Genomic DNA, 20,080 nt, shown 5'->3' with positions numbered 1-20,080 from the left:
CCTGGGCTACATAGTGAATTCAGGGGCAGCCTGAACTATACAGCAAGAACTTGTCTGAAAAACTCCCCACTCCAACCCAACCCAAAAAGAAACAGAAACAAAAAAGAACCAGCAGATGAACATGACAATGCTCAGGCCAGGACAACTGACTCAGGCACTGTAACCCGCTGACAGCAGCTTGCAGGGCATCTGACTCCTGTCCAGTGTTCTCATGTCCACTGACTCAGCCTCCCGGAAGGTCAGCTTAGGAGCTGTGCCCTGGTTTGGTGCTCTAGTCTGACTATCTAGGGGTGGAGTTTCCCCTACACTCCTGCTGTCATGTTGGGAGGACAGTCAGTCTAGTTAATTATATTACTGCCATGTGTACTGCAGTCTGCCACAGCATTCTTCAAAGCTTGCAGCCCCTGGCTAAATCTATTTCTACTCCTGTGTTTGTGTTCTGATGCTGGGGATCTTGACAGGGCCTAGGCAAGTGCTCTACTGCACAACTCACTTTCAGCCCCTAAAGAGAAATCTTTTCTCTTTCAGAGAGAAACCTACTCCTGCTTGACTCATTCCTGGCGTCACCCTGGCCTGATGATTGGGAGTGGACAAGCAGGTAGGTGAGGAGCTAACCTCAGGATGGCCGTGGTCTCATGGCTTTGGCTGCCTCTCACTCTCTCTTTTCCCATGTATGCCATATGGTCTGGCTGCTGTCTCTCCCTCACATGCCTGCTCCTGGGCAGGCAAGACCGGCTCTACCAATCAGAGAGCCCCTCCTTCTGCAGCCTATGGTGATTGGTTCAGGGGAGGCATGGGACTCAAGCCAAACAATTGTTTTCTGGGGCTTCTCTGCCAGAGACCCAGATGGCAGGACTAAGTCTGTGGCATCTAGCAGACATCTTAGTTCCATACAGGGAACAATGACTGATCTGACTGATAAAAGCTGACAGAACAGAGTTCGCCTTGATGACAAAGGGGGCTCCCTGACATGAGTCAGAACCTTCCCTTTTTTGGAAGTGCTTTTCTGTGTTGACTAATAGGCCCTGGTCTCTCCCACTGGGTTGGGAATTTCCTGGTCTTTTATCTCATCTTCAAGCACCACACCCTCTTCCCCTTCTACAGCCTGGAAGTAGAGCCTGCCAGACAGATGGGGTCACCCAACTGTTCATTCTTGAGCTCAAGTTACTCACCTAATGTCCGTCTGGCCTGTGGAAAGCATCTGGTTTTGTGGGTCATCACACAGATGAGGGGACTCCTCTCCTCTTGGAATCACTGGGGTGGACAGTGGTTTATTGGTCCTCCTTTGAGGATCCTATTTAGGCTACGCTATAGGCAGCTCCCTAGAGACAAAAACTCTAGAAACTCACCTCTGCCCTCACTTCCCATTCTCTTGGATTTTCAAATGAGTTATGAATTTTGAGCTAGGCTGGAACCCTGAATCTGCTGCTACACAGCTGAGTGAGAGATTTTTTCCCTGAGCCTCAGTTGCTCTTCTGCCAAACCAGACAGTAATAACACTAGCCCTCGGGGTGGTCGTCACTGAGGTGAAGCACTCAGGATCTGGTAGTTGGCAGTTAATCCATTTTGGGGGTAATAATAATATTCTGAAAATATTTTGTTTGCAAAGTACATACTGAGGAGCCGCCCTGAGGTGCCCCTCCCACCTTCAGCTAGCGGGGTTAAGGAGCCCTCTGGCAGGCCATGGCCACCCTCGGGAGGGTGTGGAAGTCCATCTGGCTGGCCCGCTGGTACTGAGTGGCGCAGGGCCCGGCATTTGCAGACTGTCTCGCCACACCCGGGCCCTCTCCCTCATGAGTCAGTACAACTCCTTAAGCCTCTGCAAAACCCCTAAGTCACTTCCTGGCGGCCTCAAACAAAGGCCTAGAACCCTTAGTCCAGGAATTGGTCCTTTATCACTCCAAGAGCCTGATAAGAAGGGCAGGAGGGCCTGAGTCAGCCTAAGGAGCTGTTTCAGGACTCTCCCCAACCCACCCTGCGGCCACACCCCATTCTTTCTCCCCATTTCCACTACTACAGTAATTGCATAGTGATAGAATTCTGGTGGGCTGAAAAGATAAGAAGTATGAAATATAAATGACCTTTATTTTAAGAATGTGGGGAGAGACCCCCTGACCCTCCGGGGTCTGGCATTGTCTCCGGCGGCTGACATTTTCTCCGGCAGACACATGGTGTGGGGGAATACATGTAGCTTAGGTTTGGGGTGGTGCCTAAGGGGCATTAGTGATGCACAGGTAGCCCATTGGTATTCATTTCCTGCCACAGGTAAATTCCTAGGGGTCGGAAAGATGACCTCAAGATAGAACCTCTTGGTTCGGCCTCCAAGGCTTTACTGGCTACAGTGTACCTCTGGGCCAAAATCCTTTCATTAAGACCTCCAAAAGTAAGTGTCCCAGGCTGGGGATATAGCTAGGTGGCACAGCATGAGGTCATGAGTTTGATCCTTGGTACCAAAAAAAGAAAAAAAAAATTGAAAAGTAAATGTCCCAGTACCACCACTTGGTCCTCCAGCAGTACGTGCGAAAGAAGCTGGTTAGAGCTCTCCCCAGGAGAAGCAGCAGGCCAGGGTGAGGAAGGAGGGCAAGGAAGAGCTGAAGGGGGTGGGGGTGTCCTACCTCCAGCTGGAACTCTCCACTGGTGCCCTCACCACGCCGCCTGGTACCCCTCCTCCGAGCCCCTTCTGACATCTGCCACTCAGGAGCTGCCCTCTGCCTTAAGGCCACATCTGGAGGGCATGAAAAAGAAGGAAGACCTGTTGGGCACTTGTGCCGACTCCCCACGATGAATGTGATCAGTATGCACCACAAAAGTATACCAATAAAAACTAAAACATGCTGCTCATCCCGTTCCTGCTCAGGATCCTGCAGAGGCTCCCCACTGCCCTTGGTGGGAAAAGCCCAGCATCTTAGCCCAGTCAGACTGCCATAACGAAAGGCAGTTTATAAACAGAAAAATATTTCCTCAGAGTTCTTTCTGGAGGCTGAGAAAGCCAAGACCAAGGTGCAGGCTGATTCCATGCCTGATGAGGTCCTCACTAGCTGCCTCACTGTGTCCTCCCAGGAAGGGGACAGAGAGGTCTCAGGACTCAGTAACAGGGCAGGAATCCCAAGCGAGGGCCCCACCCTTGTGGCCCATTTACCTCTCCTAGGCCCCACCTCCTAACAGTGTCACTTTAGGCACTAGGATGTCAAGCCAGGACTTTCAGAGGGACATAAACATGCAGACCATCACTAGGTTCCCTTCTGATTCCTGGGGCCTCCTTCCTTGCACACTCTGGGAAAGGACCACAGCTTCTTGGCTCTCTGGGCTTCCAATGCAGGCAGAGTGGGTGGAGGTCGAGGAAAGGCTCTTAGAGGTAATGATTCAGCTGTCCTGGTGTTCCAACAGGAATGAGAAAGGCAGGAGAGGGATGCAGGGGAGTCCCAACCGCAGTGTGTTCTGTGGCAACCTGAGCGAGGGGCTGGGCCTCTTCCCAGGCACAGGAAGCTTGGTCTTTACCCAGCTGTGCTGCCCTGGACAAGGGCCTACTCTGTGCCTCTGCTTCCTTCTCTGTACAATGGGCTGAGGCTGCTTGTCAGGGCTGCTGGTGGGCAGAGAGGAAGGAGCACAGACAAAGTGCGCAAGTACTCAGGAGATGCTTGGTCTAAAACCTCTGCAGCGGGGTTTTCTCTGCAGCAAGTGTTGGCTGCTTCTCTGATCTGGGCCAAAGGGCCAGAACCTGGGGGGAACAAGGCCAGCCCAGCCCAGCCCAGATTTTCCAGTTGTTCCTGGCTGGGTTTGTTTTGTGGGCTGGAGGAAATTCCCTGCACAAAGACAGGAAAGCAGAGGTGCTCTGTGGCAAAGGCAAAGCTCGCTGTGCGCCTCATGTGATTCTGGCACCATAGCACCTCTCACCTCCTGGGTCAGCAGGATGTCACAGATGGGGAAACTGAGGTCCAGAAAGAGATGGATCTGCTTCTGGGCACACAAAGGCAACAGCTTCAGTTTTTCCTCTTTCTATCACTAAAGACCTTTTAAAAGGTGACTCAAGGGGAAAATAAAAAGTGCCTCAAGAAATACCAGTTGTGGCTTTGAGAATTCAGTTTACATACATGTTTTTAAACAGTTTTCGTAAGTGCACATGTGCATGTGTGCACGTGTGTGGTACTGGGGACTGAACAGTTGCAGCTACATCCTGACCCTTTTCACATTTTATTTTGAGATAGGGTCTCAGTGAATTGCCCAGGCTGGGCTTGAACTTAAATTCTCTGGCCTCAGCCTCTTTGAGTGCTGGGATTATAGGCATGGGCCATCATACCTGGCCTAAATAGCTTTATTGAAGGATAATTTACATGCTAAACTGTTCACAGTGTGTTGTTCTATGAGTTTTAGCGAATTTACACAGTAGTACAACTGTCACTACCAACCAGTTTCAAATACTTCCCTCACATTATTTGTTCATCTATAGCTAACTCCCACCCTCTGCAACAGTGGTCTTTTTATCTTTACTAAAAAGTAACCTCACTAAGGGACAGGGAGAAAGAAGAGAGGAGGAGGGGGTGAAGAAAGAGAAGAAAAGAGAAGAAGGAATGAAGGAAGGCAGGAAACAGGAAGAGGGAAAGAAGGAAGAAAAAAAAGTAAACATCATATCCGGGAGTAACCCCTGCACTCCCGGGCCAGCCTCTCTGGTTTAACTCTTCTTTCAGATACGTTTCAGGTCAGGTCTGGGGAGGAGGTACAGTGGTCCCAAGAGCCAATACCTTTCTTCCACAGACATGAATAAAAACAGCAGTCACCCGGCTTGTTGGCACATGCTTGTAATCTCAGCATTCTGGGAGGCCAATGCAGGACTGCAAATTTGAGCCTAACCTAGGCAAGTTAACATTTAGTGACAGACTCTGTTTTGAAATAGATAATATAAAAGGGGATTGGTGATACAGCTCAGTGACACGGCACCTGTCTTGAAAGTGCAAGGTCCTAAGTTTAATTCCTGGAACCAAAAATTAAATTAAATTAAATTAAAAATACATAAAAAAGGGCTGAGGCTGTAGCTTGGTGAGAAGGGCCAGGATTCATTCCTCAGTAGTGAAAAAACAAAACAAAGATACCAGCCAAACAAACAAGAGTTAAAAAAGATAAAAAAGGTTGGGTCTGATAGCACATGTCTGTCATCCCAGCACTTAGAACACTGAGACAGGAGTCCCCGGCCAGTCTGGGCTAAAGAGTGAGATTTTGTCACAATTTTTTAAAAAAAGCTCAAAGGGAGGGGACATATGTCTATAATCGAGCATTCCAAAGGTGAGGCAAGAGACTGCATAATAAGAGTCAGCCCCCGAAACAAAAGCAAAGCCCTAGCAGCAGTGGTTGCGGCAGCAATGGTAGCCTTCAGCCTGACCGTGTGGTGTCCACCTGAGAAGAGAGGAGTCTAGATACGGATGACAGAGCCCCTTCCGTCCAAAGTATTGTGGGGCAGCTGTGAAGTGTGGCAGGTCTCTCTGCCGTCATGGAGGCGAAGACTATTCCTGGTGCAGTACAGGTCTCTGACATGCTGGGCTCAGGGCGGTTCTGGTTTTACCTGGAAAGGCTGCTGTTCCCAACCTTTGCCCTGGAATCCAAACTGCCCTGCTACACTGACTATTGACTAAATGTTCAGGCAGGAATCACCAACTGCACTGACTATGTATGGGGGAGAAATCACCTGAATCAGAACCAGAACACACAGCTAAGACAGCTCATTTACAAAAGCAGGGCAATCTGGTGGTACAGTCAGGACATGGGCCTGCCCTTTTCCTACTAATCCCTGGGCAAGCAGAGCAGTCTCTGTCCTCATCAGAGCTGGTCTTGATTTATTTGGGGGGGGTGGAAATTTTCCAGTGTGTCTGCCAAAGTCTGTCTTATTCCCAAAGCAAAACCTCGAGTCTATCAGTAGAAGTAATTAAGATACTGATAAGTAACTGAGGATATAATGCGAGCCTCTTAGCAGTTTTTTCTTAGCTGTTCTAAGTAATGCCTTACAGGGTATTAACACTCCCATTTCACAGATGAACTAACAGAAGCCCAGAGAGGTGAAGAAATACTAAGGGAGACGGAACTAGCAGGCAAACCCTGGAAACTGAGTCCAAGTTTCCCCCTTCATCTTCAGTGAGGTACTGACTTCTGCTATGGGGACGCTTCCTCTTCTGCTGACTTTAACAGGCTGACACAGCAGCCCAGACTGCTGAGACACATCAGAGCTGATGCTCACATTACTTGGGGCTCTGTCTTTCTGGCATGCCAAACTGCCTTTGTGAAACCAAAGGTTTGTGATGCTGGCTAATGAAAAATGAGCTGGGTAAGGTAGGTGTTACAAGTTCAGCTCTGTCTCCCAAACAGCAGTAAAGTGCTGACACCAGTACCTATGAATGTGACTTTATTTGGAAACAAGAACTTTGCAGATATGATCAAGGTAAGATGAAGTCATACAGGATTAGCATGGCTCTAAACCCAATGACATGTGCCCTTATAAGGACAGGGAGATTTAGAAATGCCAATACACTGACAAGGAAGAAGGCCATGTGACTCCTAGGGGCAGACTATAGGGAATCATCTACAGGCTGGGACTGCAAGAACAGCCACAAATAGGAAAACAGTGAGGAGCAGATGCTGTACCCAGAGGGAGCCCACCTTTCTGACACCCTCACTTTGGACTTCTGGCAACATCAATCTCAAGATCAATTTTTGTTGTTTCAAAAGCACTCAATTGGCAACACTTGTTTTGACAACCCTAGCAAACAAATTTTCTCGCAGCTTGGCCTCTGCTGGTGTCTTTATTGTTAGGGATTAAATGCTGTATTCGTGCAGGAGATGCCTCCTGAAATTTTTCCTTTGCCACAGCACAGACCCAGAGCTGCCACTGCAGCTCATTCTGCCCATTGTCTGGGAAATGCTGTCTTCTATTGCCCGCACTGCTTTTCGAGGCATCAGGAACAGCCAGGCTTTCCAGGAGAAAAAAATGGCCTCTTGTCCTTGGTTGCTTTAGTAGCAAGCAGAGCCAATCTTGACAGGGCCAGTCTTGGCATGGAAAATTGAGAGGCAGAGGGCAAAAGGAAGAGTGACCTTTCCAAACCCCAGCCACATTTGAGGAGTGGGAAAAGAGACGACTCATAAATCCATGTTAGAACAGCTGGTGGCTCAGCTCTGTGACACAAAGCCGCAGCCAAGCAGGCCACTGAAGACAGTGAAATCATTCTGAGGCTGACTCACTCAAGCTGGCTGAGAAGTGTGTGCAAGGAGGAAGTCAGCCTCCCTGGACCCAGATATGAGTGGCACTGGCTGGACAGGGCTGGCGGAGGTTTAGGATAGGGTATAACCCTCGCTCAGAGCTGCAGCCTAGGGTTAGGCTAGAGCAAAGAGCTGAGCTGGAATCCCACCTCCCTCTTTCACTTCACCAATGCGGAGTCTGACCTTCAGTTTTCTTATCTGGAAAATGACCTCCCTTCCCACTGATTGCCCTAAGGCCTTGATACTCAGGGAACGAGAAAGCACAGGGCCTAACATGAGACTGGCACAGAAACAGGAAAATAAAGTAAGGTACCTGCAAATGCAACTCCTTCAGCTTTTTTTGAGAAACTCACTGTGAGCAGGTGGTGGGAGGCAAAATCAACCTAAGTAATCCTCCCCAATAGAAATTTTTTTTTTTTAACCTGTACCGGGCATCAAACTCACAACTGCCTGCTCACAAGGCAGGTGCTTATACCACTGAGCTAAATCCCCAGCCTCTTAGAAAATATTTTTTGTTTTTGTTTTTTTGGTCTTTTTCCTTTTTATCGGTACCAGGGATTGAACTCATGACTGCCTGCTTGCAAGGCAGGCACTTATGCCGCTGAGCTAAATCCCCAGCCCCTAGAAAATATTTTTAATTAAAAAAATTAACTCAGGGAGGCCGGGTGGTACACTCTGGAAGGTTGTGGCAGAAAGATCTCAAGTCTGGACCCAGCCTGGACAACTTAAGAGATTTAGTGAGCCTGTTTCCAAAGGGCAGGGGGAGGGAAGCTGGTGATACAGCTCAGTGCAAAGGACTAGGTTCAATCCCTAGTACCAGAAAAAGTAATTACTTCAGTCTACAAATTCTAAGAGGTATTCCTCATCCCTTACCCCTCTCCCTTTTTGAAGACAGGGTCTTGTTCTGCAATTCACACTGGCCTTGAGCTTGCTTATATAACCCACGCTGGCCTCAGACTCAGGGTGATCCTCCTGCCTCAGCCTCCAAGTGCTGAGATTATAGGCATGTGCCACCATGCCTGGTTTTCAAAACCTTTTTTTAAGACAGATTCACTTAAATTTTATTTATTTATTTTTTTGGTACCGAGGATCGAACTCATAGCCATGTGCTTGCAAGGCAGGTGCTTATGCCACTGAGCTAAATCCCCAGTCCCCTGTTCAGTTTAGGTTAATCTTTCTTTCCTACTCAAACCCATTTTATTTCCAGGAGTAAAAGAAAAAAAAATTTCAAAATACATCAATCAGGGAGCAACAATGATACCATATACATTGCACCTCGTCATCCAGAATCGTTCACCCACAGCAAAGGCATCTGCATTCAGTGGTCCAAAGAACACTGGCACAAATCTTCCTGTTCAGTGAACTCAGAGATCAGTAGTGTAACTATCTTTTTTTATATATACATATACATGTGCATATACATACACATATACATATTTTTTCTGTCAGCTTCTCACCCTGAGACAATATGATGTTTACACATGTGTCTTATTTACTTCACTAATGTGTATGGTCTCAAGTTGAGGCCATTTACCCACAAAAGTCTCCAGTTTTCCTTCTTTATGGCAGAGTAGTACTCCATTGTGTAAAAATACCACATCTTTTTTATCCATTCCTCAGTTGATGGGCATTTAGGTTGTTTCCAAGAGCAGGCGATTACAAATTGTGCTGCCAAAGCCTTTTTAAAACTACATGGTCCTGGTCTCAAAAAAAAAAAAAAGTACATGCTGGGTAGTTGGTAGTTTTATTACTTCTAAGTGACAATGATCAGGGAGGTGTGGAACCTGAGGGATTCAGAAAGCTGGAAGGGGGCTGGGGATTTAGCTCAGCGGCATAAGTGCCTGCCTGGCAAGCAGGCAGTTGTGAGTTCGATCCCAGTACCAATAAAAAGGAAAAAGACAAAAAAAAAAAAAAAAAAAAAAAAAGAAAGCTGGAAGGTAGTTGGAAATCAGAAAGACGTCCTCTATACAAGAACAGGTTTATTAGCTGGTTGTTTGGGGAGAGGCAGTGCTGGGGAGGGAACTCAGGGCCTTGTGTGTGCCAGGCAAATGCTCTTCTAAGCTACTTCCAGTGCAGGACAGATTTATTTTTAAACCAAGACACAATTTAGCAGAACCACCATGGCACTTCACACTCAGCACTGTGCCAGCCTCACTATACAGGTGGGAAGCCATCCACTTGGCTCCCAGGAGGAAAACGGCTTCACAACACGTGCTGTCTCTGCTGAGCAGTTACCTCTGGGGCACTGTTGGGAGGACTATGAGCAAATTTTTCTTCGTGGTTGTTTTTGAGACTGTCTTTTGTTTTTTGTCTTTTTGAGACGGGGTCTCTCAATGCAGTTCAGGCTGCTCTTGAGCTCACTTCGTAGCCCAGGGTGGTCTCGAACTCCCAATGATCCTCCTGCCTCAGCCTCCCACAGGTGTGAGCCACCACACCTGTGTGAGACTGTCTTGATAGTCTTACTATGTAGTTCAGTCCAGGCTGGCCTTGAACTCATGGGGAATCCTCTTGTCTCAGCCTCCCAAGTGCTAAAATTACAGGTGGGTACCACCACTCCAGGAGTAAGCAAATAATTGAAATTTTCTACTGACCACTGGCACCAGCCTGAGCTGCAGCAGCAGGCAGGTCCAGAGCTCTTTCTGCACGGCCATCCCTCCTGCACCATTAGCTATGCACAAAATCTCCTTTGGCCCTGGGTCTATCTGCAGCTCCTACAGGATCCAAACTCAACAGAAGCCTGAAATGAGAAGGGAAGGAGGGGTGGAACCACAAGCTGGGAGACTGTAGGGCTATGAATGAGACTTCCATTTGTTGCATGTGGAGAGCTGTATATGAAAACAATGAAGGGGAAGGAGGCAAAAGCATGTTCCCCAAGCAAGGCTACCATGCCTCTCCTTTCCTCATTTATCAAAGACCTGCTGTGGGAAGCAAAGTAAAGGAGAAGCTGGTGGGGGGTTTGCTTAAGTTTGGGGGAGTTCAGGTGTTTCGGATTGACATGCCAATGCCAAGGGGAGAGAGCCAACAGAAAAATCAGGGGCCTTTGTCAGGCACAGTGGTGCACATCTGTCGTCACAGCACTTGGGAGGCTGAGACAGGAGGACTGCTGCTAATTCAAGCCTGGCCTGGGCTACATAGTGAATTCAGGACCAGCCTGGACTGAATTACATAGTAAGACCCTGTGCCAAAAAAAAAAAAAAAAAAAAAAAAAAAAAAAGAAAGAAAAAGAAAAAGAAAAAGCAAAAACCCCACAAACCAAACCAACCAAAACTAAAAATGTGCCAGGCATTATCCTGCCTCAGGGCTCTGGCACATGCCAGTACATCAGCACTCCTGGGTACCTTCTTTCCCTGGACTCACATGGTTCCCCTATCTTTTCAGACTTCTGCTCAGATGCCACCTTTTCCATGAGGCTACTTGTGATACTTTAGAGAAAGTAGCACTCTGCTGACTGTGGTCTCTGTCCACCATACCATGCTGGTTTCCTCCAGAGTACTTATCAGCCCATGATAATACTTTATAATATACACAGGTTTCTTTATTGCCTCTCATTTCACTACATTGTACATTTCACAAAGGCAAGGATTTTGTTGTCAGTCTTACCATTATGCTTGGCATGCAGTGGGTGCTTAAAAAAATATTTGCTGAATGAATAAACAATGGTTAAAAGAAAATGCTGGATATGGTGATACATACCTGTAATTCCAGCATTCCAGGAAGCTGAGGCAGGAGGACTGTGAGTTTAAGACCAGTCTGGGCAAGTCAGTGAATTAGTGTGACTCTTTCTCAAAAAAAAAAAAAAAAGACTGCCATAGAGTGATACGACATAAATCCTTTTCTGTCATCCAGAACATTTGGCCATTACTCTGTGCCAGGCACTGACTTAATCACTTGTCAAGCATTAGCATATTGATCCAGATATTATTATTCTCTCTTTTTTGGTACCAGGGATTGATCTCACGACCTTGCAGTTGCCAGGCAGACACTGTGCTACTGAGCTATATCCCCAGCCCTCCAGGTACTATTATTATTTTGTTTGAGATCCAGGAAACTGGATCTCAAAGGTTAGAATAGCAGAGCCAGGGCTATGTATAGTTCTGACAACCCAAGTGTAGTACTCAGCTGCCATAGAATGCTCAGTCTTGGGGTTGGGGGTTTAGCTCAGTGGCATAAATATCTGCCTTGCAAGTGCATGGTCGTGAGTTTGATCCCTGGTACCGATTAAAAAAAAAAAAATGTTTAGTCCTGAAGCAATAGGGAGCTGCAAAGGGCCACCAGAGCCACAGAAGATGACTAGCATCTGCATCCCTTCTGAATATGTTTCTATACATTTATTCCCACAAGAATTATTAATTTTATATTTGGAAAAAAAATGATAGTTTCGCCTGTCAATTTACCCTAGAAAGCATTGTTAAGAAAGTGGGATGCTAAGCAGGGGTGTGTGCACTGTTGTTCTGGGAGTCCCTGAATCCAAGGTTTTGGTAACTTGTTTAAGTGCAGGAGGAGCATGGGGCCTCTGTTCAGATGCTGGAGGCCTCTCAGGTGGGACACGAGGATGGCAGCTGTCACCTCAGGTTGCAAAGGCTAGGATGGAACAAAAAGCTTTCCCCACAAGTGCAATAATGAAAGCTTCTTTGCTTTCTGTATTCGCCCACTGCACACTGTGACTCAATCCATGTCACCTTTACCATTTCCCAGTTGGCTTTGGTTTTTTTGATAGGGTCTTGCTATGTAGCCTAGGCTGGCCTCCATCTCACAGTGATTCTCCTGCCTCAGCCTCTGAGTGTTGGGATTACAGGCCTGCGCCACCACACCTCGCTGTGCTTGGCTCTGAAGCTGTGACAACACTCATGTTTGCCCCAGAAACAATAGGCAAATTTTCCCACAGGGACTCGTACCACACTTTTCAGGGGGGGTTTTGGTCTCGACAGGGTCTAGTAAGGAGAAAATAAATGCTGTGACTACTTTCTAATGAATTCCCTGAGATCCATAAAATCTCCCTTCTTGCACCCTTTAAACACTAGTAAACACCATATTAGAGCAAGAACCAGTACTCCTAGTAAGATACAAAAACCCAAGAGAAGGTCTTTGTTTTTAGGAAATACACACTTAAGTCTATAGGGGCATAGCAAATGATTCAGAAAATAAAACTGTATAAACTATACAGTGAGACAAGGCAATGGAGCAAAACATAAACAACTGGTAAATCTGGGTGAAGGGTAAGTTCCTTATATTATGGCAATTGTAAATCTGGAATTACAACAAAATAAAAAGTTACAAAGCTTAGGAGTCTTTGTGTGCTAACTCAACTAAGGTACTGAGCTTCGTGTGCTCAGAGAAGCTGGGCAAAGGGTCCATACCCTTTCTTGTGGTAAACCAACGCAGTGCCAGGTGTGGTGGCTCTTGCCTGTAGGCTCAGCACTTAAGGAGGCTGAGGCAGGAGAATTACTGAGTTCAAGGCCAGCCTGGGCTACACAGTGAATTCAAGGCCTGCCTAAACTACACAGCCAGATCTTGTCTCAAAATAAAACACAAACACAAACAAACAAAAAGCAAATGCAGGAACTGGAAAAACTGTGATCAACCCACTGCTCATGGCTCTCCATGGACCCTCTTAAACTGCCTGGTATTGAACACATCCTGTACCTGGAGCGAGATCTGAATCTTTGTAGGAGCTCAAGTACACCCTCCAGGGTCAACATAGAGACTCTGAAAATCCCCAGGACAGCTGATGGAGCCTGCTAGTGCAGAGCCTTGCCTTATCTTACAGTTTAATAGAAACACTTACATGACTCTTGTGGCTAAAATGCTCAGGCTAAGAGGGTTACATAAAAAGTCCTCCAGGGGCAGAGAACAGGGAGACTGGAAAGCAGACAGAAACAAGAGCTGCATATGAAGCTGCAGTGTGGCTCCATGATGGCATTTTTCTTCTGCTTAAACCTGCTGCTTCTCACAGGCAAGTGTATGTCTTCCCAGTAGTGGGGCACGTTCGGCACACTGTGGGCACATACCTAGCAAGTCTCCTCTTGCCTCAACCATGGCTCCCACCTGGTTTCCCATCTCAGTGTGTTCTAAACCTGTTCTCTAGGTCTAACGCCAATGTGTATGAAACTACTCATTCCCATCTTTCCTTTCCTCAATAGGACCAAATCTTCTATTCTTCAAGGTCTGTCTCCTAAGTCCTGCTCCTTCTCAACATCTCAGGTGGCTCCCTGATGTGTCATCTGATTTGGACTTGAACCAGGAATGTAACTTGGCTGTTTAGCCGCACAGTACCTGCCTGGCAAGCCTGAGGTAGTGAGTTCAACTTCCAGTACAAAAACGAAAAAAAAAAACCAGTCAGTTGTTCAAGCAATTAATGCTTCTTATGTGTATGCACAGTGTTTTTTTTTCCAGGAAAATATTTTGAACCTATGCCATTGTGTTCTTTGCACTCCAGATCGTTTAGAGGACCTCAACGGTGTTTCTATTAGTATGTTTGCAGTACACAATTATATTCATTGTGAAGTTGGTACACGTACATAACACAAGTTTTTGTTTTGTTTTTATCTGAGACAGGGTCTCACTATGCAGTTTAGGCTGGCCTCAAACTCACAACCATATATATCTACCTACCTGTCTATCCTCCCCTTTTTCTTCAGGGTCCTTTGTTTTTTCTCTTTTTCTTTTTGAGACAAGGTCTTGCTAAGTTGCCCAGATAAAGTTTGAACTTGATTTTTCTTTTTCTCTTTTTTTTTTTTTCAAGAAAAGGTCTTGTTATGTAACCCATACTGGCGTCCAAATCATGGCAATCCTTTTGCCTAAGCTTCCCAAGTGCTGGGATTACAGGTATGTACCACCATACATCAAAAACCAGGAGGCTGGGTTTTTAAATTTGTTTTATGTATGTGTGTGTCTTTTTGAGACAGGATCTCACTATGCTGTTCAGGCTGGCCTTGAGCTCACTTTGTAGCCCAGGCTGGTCCCAAACTCGCAAGGATCCTACCGCCTCAGTCTCCTGAGTCTTGGAATTACAGGTGTGCATCACCACAACCAACTGTAACTAGAGGGCTGCTCTTGAAAGCACTGATTGCTACTGCTGCTCTAGTCAGCACTCAGTGAGGAGGGCAACCTTGAACAGCAGAGAAGGCCAAGCTCAGTGGGTTCCAAGCCAAAATGAAGAGCTGGATTCCAGTAACTGAGGAGTCACAAGAGCAGTTGAGATGTGATACCACAAAGATTACAATGAGGACCAATGTGACTGAAACAGCAGGAGACAAACCTGGCATTATAGTAACAAGGAGCACTTTATACCATAGGTATCCAACCTTTGAGCATTCCTGGGCCAAAATGATTGAGGAATTGTCTTGGGCCACCTATAAAATATGTAATATATTTAATGTATGTAAGTTACAAAACTTCCTTTTTAAACATGTTTTTCACTGTAGCATTAAAAAAAGAGGGAAACATAATCATAAAACTAGTGATTAGTTGATGTTTTTGTGAAACTAAAGCATCAATATCTGGTTCAATGGAAGTGATTGCCCAAATATGATGGTAAGAAAACTCTTATGGCTAGCCGGGCCTGGTGGCTCACGCCTGTAATCCCAGCACTTGAGAGGCTGAGGCAGGAGGATCATTTGAGTTTGAGACCAACCTGGGCTACAAAATGAGCTCAAGGCCAGCCTGCATAGAGAGACCCTGTCTCAAAAAAGCAAGGGAAAAAAAAAAAAAAAAAAAAAAAAACTTCTTATGCTGGGTGTGGTAGTGCATACCTATAATTCCAGCACTCTGAGAGGATGAAGCAGAAGGATCACAAGTTCAAGCCCAGCCTGGGCAGCTTTGTGACTCAGTGAGACCCTGTTTTAAAGTAAAATATAACAAAATAAAATAAAAAAACAAACAAAAAGGCTGGAGATGTGGTTAAGGAGAAGACCCTGGGTCCAATTCCCAGTACTGGAAAAGAAGAGGAAGAGACAAGGGAGAAGGGAGAAGGGAAAAGGAGGAGAAAAAGCCCAGGTCTCTCTCTCTGGAACTCTTGTGTAGGTAGGCTACAACACTGTTACTGGTAATTGTCACATTTTACTTGCCAAATCACACTAGTACATGTAGTAGCTAATAGGTGCAGCATTTTATTCTACTGTGTGTGGCACGTACTGTGGGAGGCAGACTGTGAGTGCTCTCTGCTTCACAGCCTTCCGTTGCCTATGCAGTCTGTCTTCAAGCCTTGTGCAATCAAGCCACAAACAATGCTTTAAAAATCACATAACGTTAAGAGTTCATGATTTAATTATTTATTTTTTGGGGAGGTACTGGGAATTGAACTCAGGACCTCGCACTTGCCAGGCAGGCATTTGTGCCACTGAGTCATATCCTTGGCTATATCCTGTTGTTTTGTAATATAGGGTCTCAATATGTAGTTCAGACTAGCCTCGAACTTGCAGTGATCCTTCTGCCTCTGATTCCTGAGTGCTAGGATCATAGGCGTTTGCCAATTCGCTTGGCAAGTTTATGATCTTATAGGGCTGCATTACTAGCTGTCTTTGCTTGCATGTGGCCCTTGGGCCACAGGGTAGACACACCTGCTTTCCAGCATGAAATGCTGTCACATGCAGTATGCTCCCTGTCCCAAGGAGCCCAACGATAGTGAAGCAGCTGCAAAAAGATTTACCTCCACTCAATCAAAAGCACACAAATGTATAATAGTTAGTGTAGCTTCCAGTGGTCCAGGGTGACCAGAGAACGATAAAGCCAAGCAAGTTTCGTGTTTGTTCATTTGTTTTTGGTACTACTTAATCTCTGAAAACCAACGCTTTTGGTTTGGTACCCACCAACTCATTTGGTAGGAAATTTTGACCTGATTAAACATATGGTAATTTATAGTTTTTACTTATTCTTAGTTGAACATTCATATGGTTCTTTGCAGGCATTTTATACTGTATGACTTGATTGTTTTGATTCTCCTGCCTCAGCCAAGTTCTTGAATCATAAGCATGTGCCACCATGCCCCGAGTACTTCTGAGTATTACAGGCACATTACCTTTCAAAAATATAAATAACTTTTAAATTCAAAACACATCTGGCCTCCAGGGTTTCATTAAAAATTGTGAATTAGGTTTACTGGGTACAAAAGGTATGGGGATTTAGCCCAGTGGCACAAGTGCTTGCCTGGCAAGTGCGAGGTCATGAATTCAATCCCTGATACACACACACACACATATATAATATGTCCCCTTACTAACTGGGGTTTGAAAACAGGCAAGCACTCTACCACCAAGTTATACTGCTGCTTCTTTTTAAAGTTTTGAGGCAGGGTTTCACAAAATTACCCAAGCTGACCCTGAACTTGTGATCCACCTATCTTACAATCCCAAGTAGCTGGGATTACAGGATTGTACCACTACAATTGGAAGAATTTCTTTAATGAAATGAGAGTTAATAATAGCTGGGCCACTGTGGTGGTATATCCTTGTAATATCAGGTATTTGGGAGGCTGGTCTGGGCAATGTAGTGAGATTCAGTTCCAAAAATTAAAAAAAAAAAAAAAAGACAGAGACTAGTACATCTAGCCTGAGTTACATAGCCATTTGGCCCTCCCTGGGCCCAATCCTCAGTACTAGAGAAAAGTTGTCTTTTCTGTGCGTATGTTTAATTAGAATCCATGATAGAAATCACAGGATTGAAAATCTTGAATCTAGCTCCAAAATTCTCTGAACATTATCTATGAAGTCCAACTTTAAGCATAATGCATTTCTGGTACTTTATAAATCTAGGGCTTATTAGCACACAGCTTGCCAGCTGGAAGCCCCAGTGGCCCTTCTGGGCCTCAGGCACGTTTGTCTCACTACCACATTTTTTTTTTTTGAAACAGGGTCTTGTTATGTAGCTCAGACCAGCCTCAAACTCCAGGCAATTCACCTGCATCTGCCTTGTGTGTGTGCTAGAATTACAGGAGTGAGCTACCACACTTGGCTCTCCCTGACCCTTTAATCTGAGAAGTGAAGAGGAAGCCCAGTTTTGTTTCTCTTAAAAATTCAGAAGATGGGGCTGGAGGTTTAGCTCAGTGGCATAAGTGCCTGCCTTGCAAGCAGGCAGTCGTGAGTTCGATCCCCGGAACTGATAAAAAGGAAAAAGACAAAAAAAAAAAAAAAAAAATCAGAAGATGCTGGCAACTTTCGAGTGACATAGCAATCAGTTGGTGCCCTCTCTACCCTCTGCTGACTTGAACACCCAATTTGCTCCACTATCCCTGAACAGAGGACTAGAAGAGACCTGCTTGCCCCAGCTTAGGACAGCTGCCTATCAGTTCTCCCAGAATGGTGCCCTGGCCAATGCCTCCTCACAAAACCAAGACACAGATGTGCAGCAGAAAAAGGAAAGGGTAGAAGGCCAAAAGCAACTTGTTCCAACTCAGTGGGTCCTCAGCTGACACAAAATAATTTGCTTGATTAGAAACTTCCCTTCTCACTTCAAGGGTGGCAGCTTTCAGAAGAAAAATAGTTTCAAAGGATGGTGTCCATTTGACTCAAAGAGCTTTAAGAAAAGGGCACAATAAAAGGTAAAATAAAGATATTAAATTTCAGATACTCAGCTTTCTTCAGTTAAAGCCGATCTTCCTATTTTTTCCTTCACTCCTGTAAACTTCATTTTTCTCCCACCACCATTCTCCAAGAAAATATAGGAAGCTGCTATCTGTATCACTGCTACTTATACCTTCCCTAACAGACAAAATACAGTGGCTTTTACTTTTTTTTTTAATTTATTTTTTATTTTTTTTAAATCATCGGTACCAGGGATCGAACTCACGACCATGCATTTGCAAAGCAGGCGCTTATGCCACTGAGCTAAATCCCCAGCCCGGCTTTTACTTTTTATTCAGTATTTTTTTCAGTCCTATTGGGATTAATACTTATATTATATATATATATATATATATGTATAGTGCCCCATCATTTAGCCAAATACTGCAATTCATGTCTCTTTACAGATGAACACTTTTAGGTTTTGTTCTGACAAAGAATGTATGTTGCTGGACATGGTGACGTGGGGCTATAATTCCAGGACTCAGTAGGCTGAGGAAGGAGGATCATCGTAAGTTTCAGGCCAGTCAGTGTTATATAGTAAACTCAAGGCCAATCTGAATTACATTGCAAGACCCCATGAAAGAAAAGAAAAGAAAGAAAGAAAGGAAGGAAGAAAGGAAGAAAAGGAAAAAAGGACAGACCTTTGATGGGGGAGGTTAATTATCTCACATTGAGTTTTCAATCAAACCAAAATGTGCTATGTAAAGATGATACAGACAGTAAAGTAATTTATGACAGGAAGGGGGGACTGAAGGAGTGGAAATGGTACAGGTTTTCACACTGTGGGTGCTCCTCCCTTGTTGACCATGAAGAAGGCCTCTCAGCCTAGGGGAAGGGCTCTAACACTTACAAAAGAAAGGAATGACAAATACGGAGAAATTCAGGATGAAAAAAATTCAGGGTGTTATTTCACAGAGAACTATGAATCTGTGAAATGAAGTCTGGCTACCTAGGTGTGCTCTGGCCAGTTCAAGCAAGAGGTGAGAATGCAGCAATGAAACAAAGAGCAGATGTGTATAGCAGGAACACAGCAGACAAAGCACATCTACTTGATTTTCCCCTCTTCCCTGGTCCCGTTAGCCTTTATTCATAGTGTTTCTTTTTCACAGGCCTTATAGGATTTATTCTGGTGTTCTTGTATTATAGGATAACACATATCTTAAGAGCTGAGACAAAACATGCTTAATCTGCTGAGTGAGCAGCACCGTAAACACTAACTCTGCGATACAGGAAACACACGCCACCATGTGCAAGGAGCATGTCCATCAGTCCACGCCCCAGGTCACCACGAACAGACTCAAGGGGCAGTAAGGAGAAACATTTTCCCCTGGCTTAAAAAATAAATGAATAATAAACAATCCTTCATTTTAAAAAAAGGAGCCTTTGTTAGTTATCTATTACTTGAAGGGCAGTGTTCAACCACTTAACAGGCAAAATTCTAGGACAGCACAGTATGCGAGGATAAGCATCACTGACACACAAACCCTTAAAAGTACTTCCAATCACGATGCCTTTAGCAAGTACTTCAAGAGAAACCAGTTTTGATCCCAGACCATCTAGAAGTGCAACTCACCTGTTGTTCTGCAGCTGACTATTACTGGCTTGGATGACAGGATGGTAGAAGGTGAGAGGAAATGCACCCTCCTCTCTAGTTCCACAGCTTCCTGTCTTCTCTTTCACTGTCTTGTAATTGTCAGGGTGGTTCTTACCTGTACTTGCCTTATATACTAAAAGCTCTAAAATAGAGACTAAGTATTGCCAAGATTTGGAATAGTACCTCATAAAAGACATTCACTAAGCATCTTTTTCTTTCTTTTTTTGTCTTTTTCCTTTTTATCGGTACCGGGGATTGAACTCACGACTGCCTGCTTGCAAGGCAGGCTCTTATGCCACTGAGCTAAATCCCCAGCCCCCTGTTTCCTTTCCTTTCTTTTCTTCTCCCTTCCTCCCTCTTTCTCTCTTTTCCCACTAAGCATTTCCTAACTGAATGGGTATAAAGCCACTGAAACTTGGAGGCATAATTGGATTACCAAAAAAAGGACTGTTTGGTTCCCAACTTTCTAACTACAACTCCAAGTTAAAAGCTTTGAATCTTCTCCCTAATAAACAAAAAGGTAAGAATGGATTCCTATAGCATCGTAACTCCAGGTAGACACGTAGAAAACCATGTTCAAAATTACAACTGATTGTTGAATGGCAATTACAATTTGTAATACAAATGGGCATTAGATCCTTTAAGGACAAGTATGGAAAAAAAGACAAGTATGGTACTTTGGCAAGTT

General features: G+C 45.1%; 1 long non-coding RNA gene across 1 annotated transcript; it reads left to right on the top strand.

Moving 5' to 3' along the window:
• The first annotated feature begins 526 nt into the window (after positions 1-526).
• Positions 527-19,122, top strand: LOC134477882 (uncharacterized). Its single transcript, XR_010050134.1, has 3 exons — positions 527-598; positions 13,982-14,064; positions 18,945-19,122. It is a non-coding gene; the product is annotated as an uncharacterized LOC134477882 (long non-coding RNA).
• Positions 19,123-20,080: the final 958 nt, after the last annotated feature.

The sequence above is a fragment of the Cavia porcellus genome, unplaced genomic scaffold (assembly GCF_034190915.1).
Source record: "Cavia porcellus strain 051 isolate PalLab524CR breed Dunkin Hartley unplaced genomic scaffold, mCavPor4.1 scaffold_10, whole genome shotgun sequence".
NCBI classification, from domain to species: Eukaryota; Metazoa; Chordata; class Mammalia; order Rodentia; family Caviidae; genus Cavia; species Cavia porcellus.
This window is presented reverse-complemented; position numbering and strand designations above follow the sequence as displayed.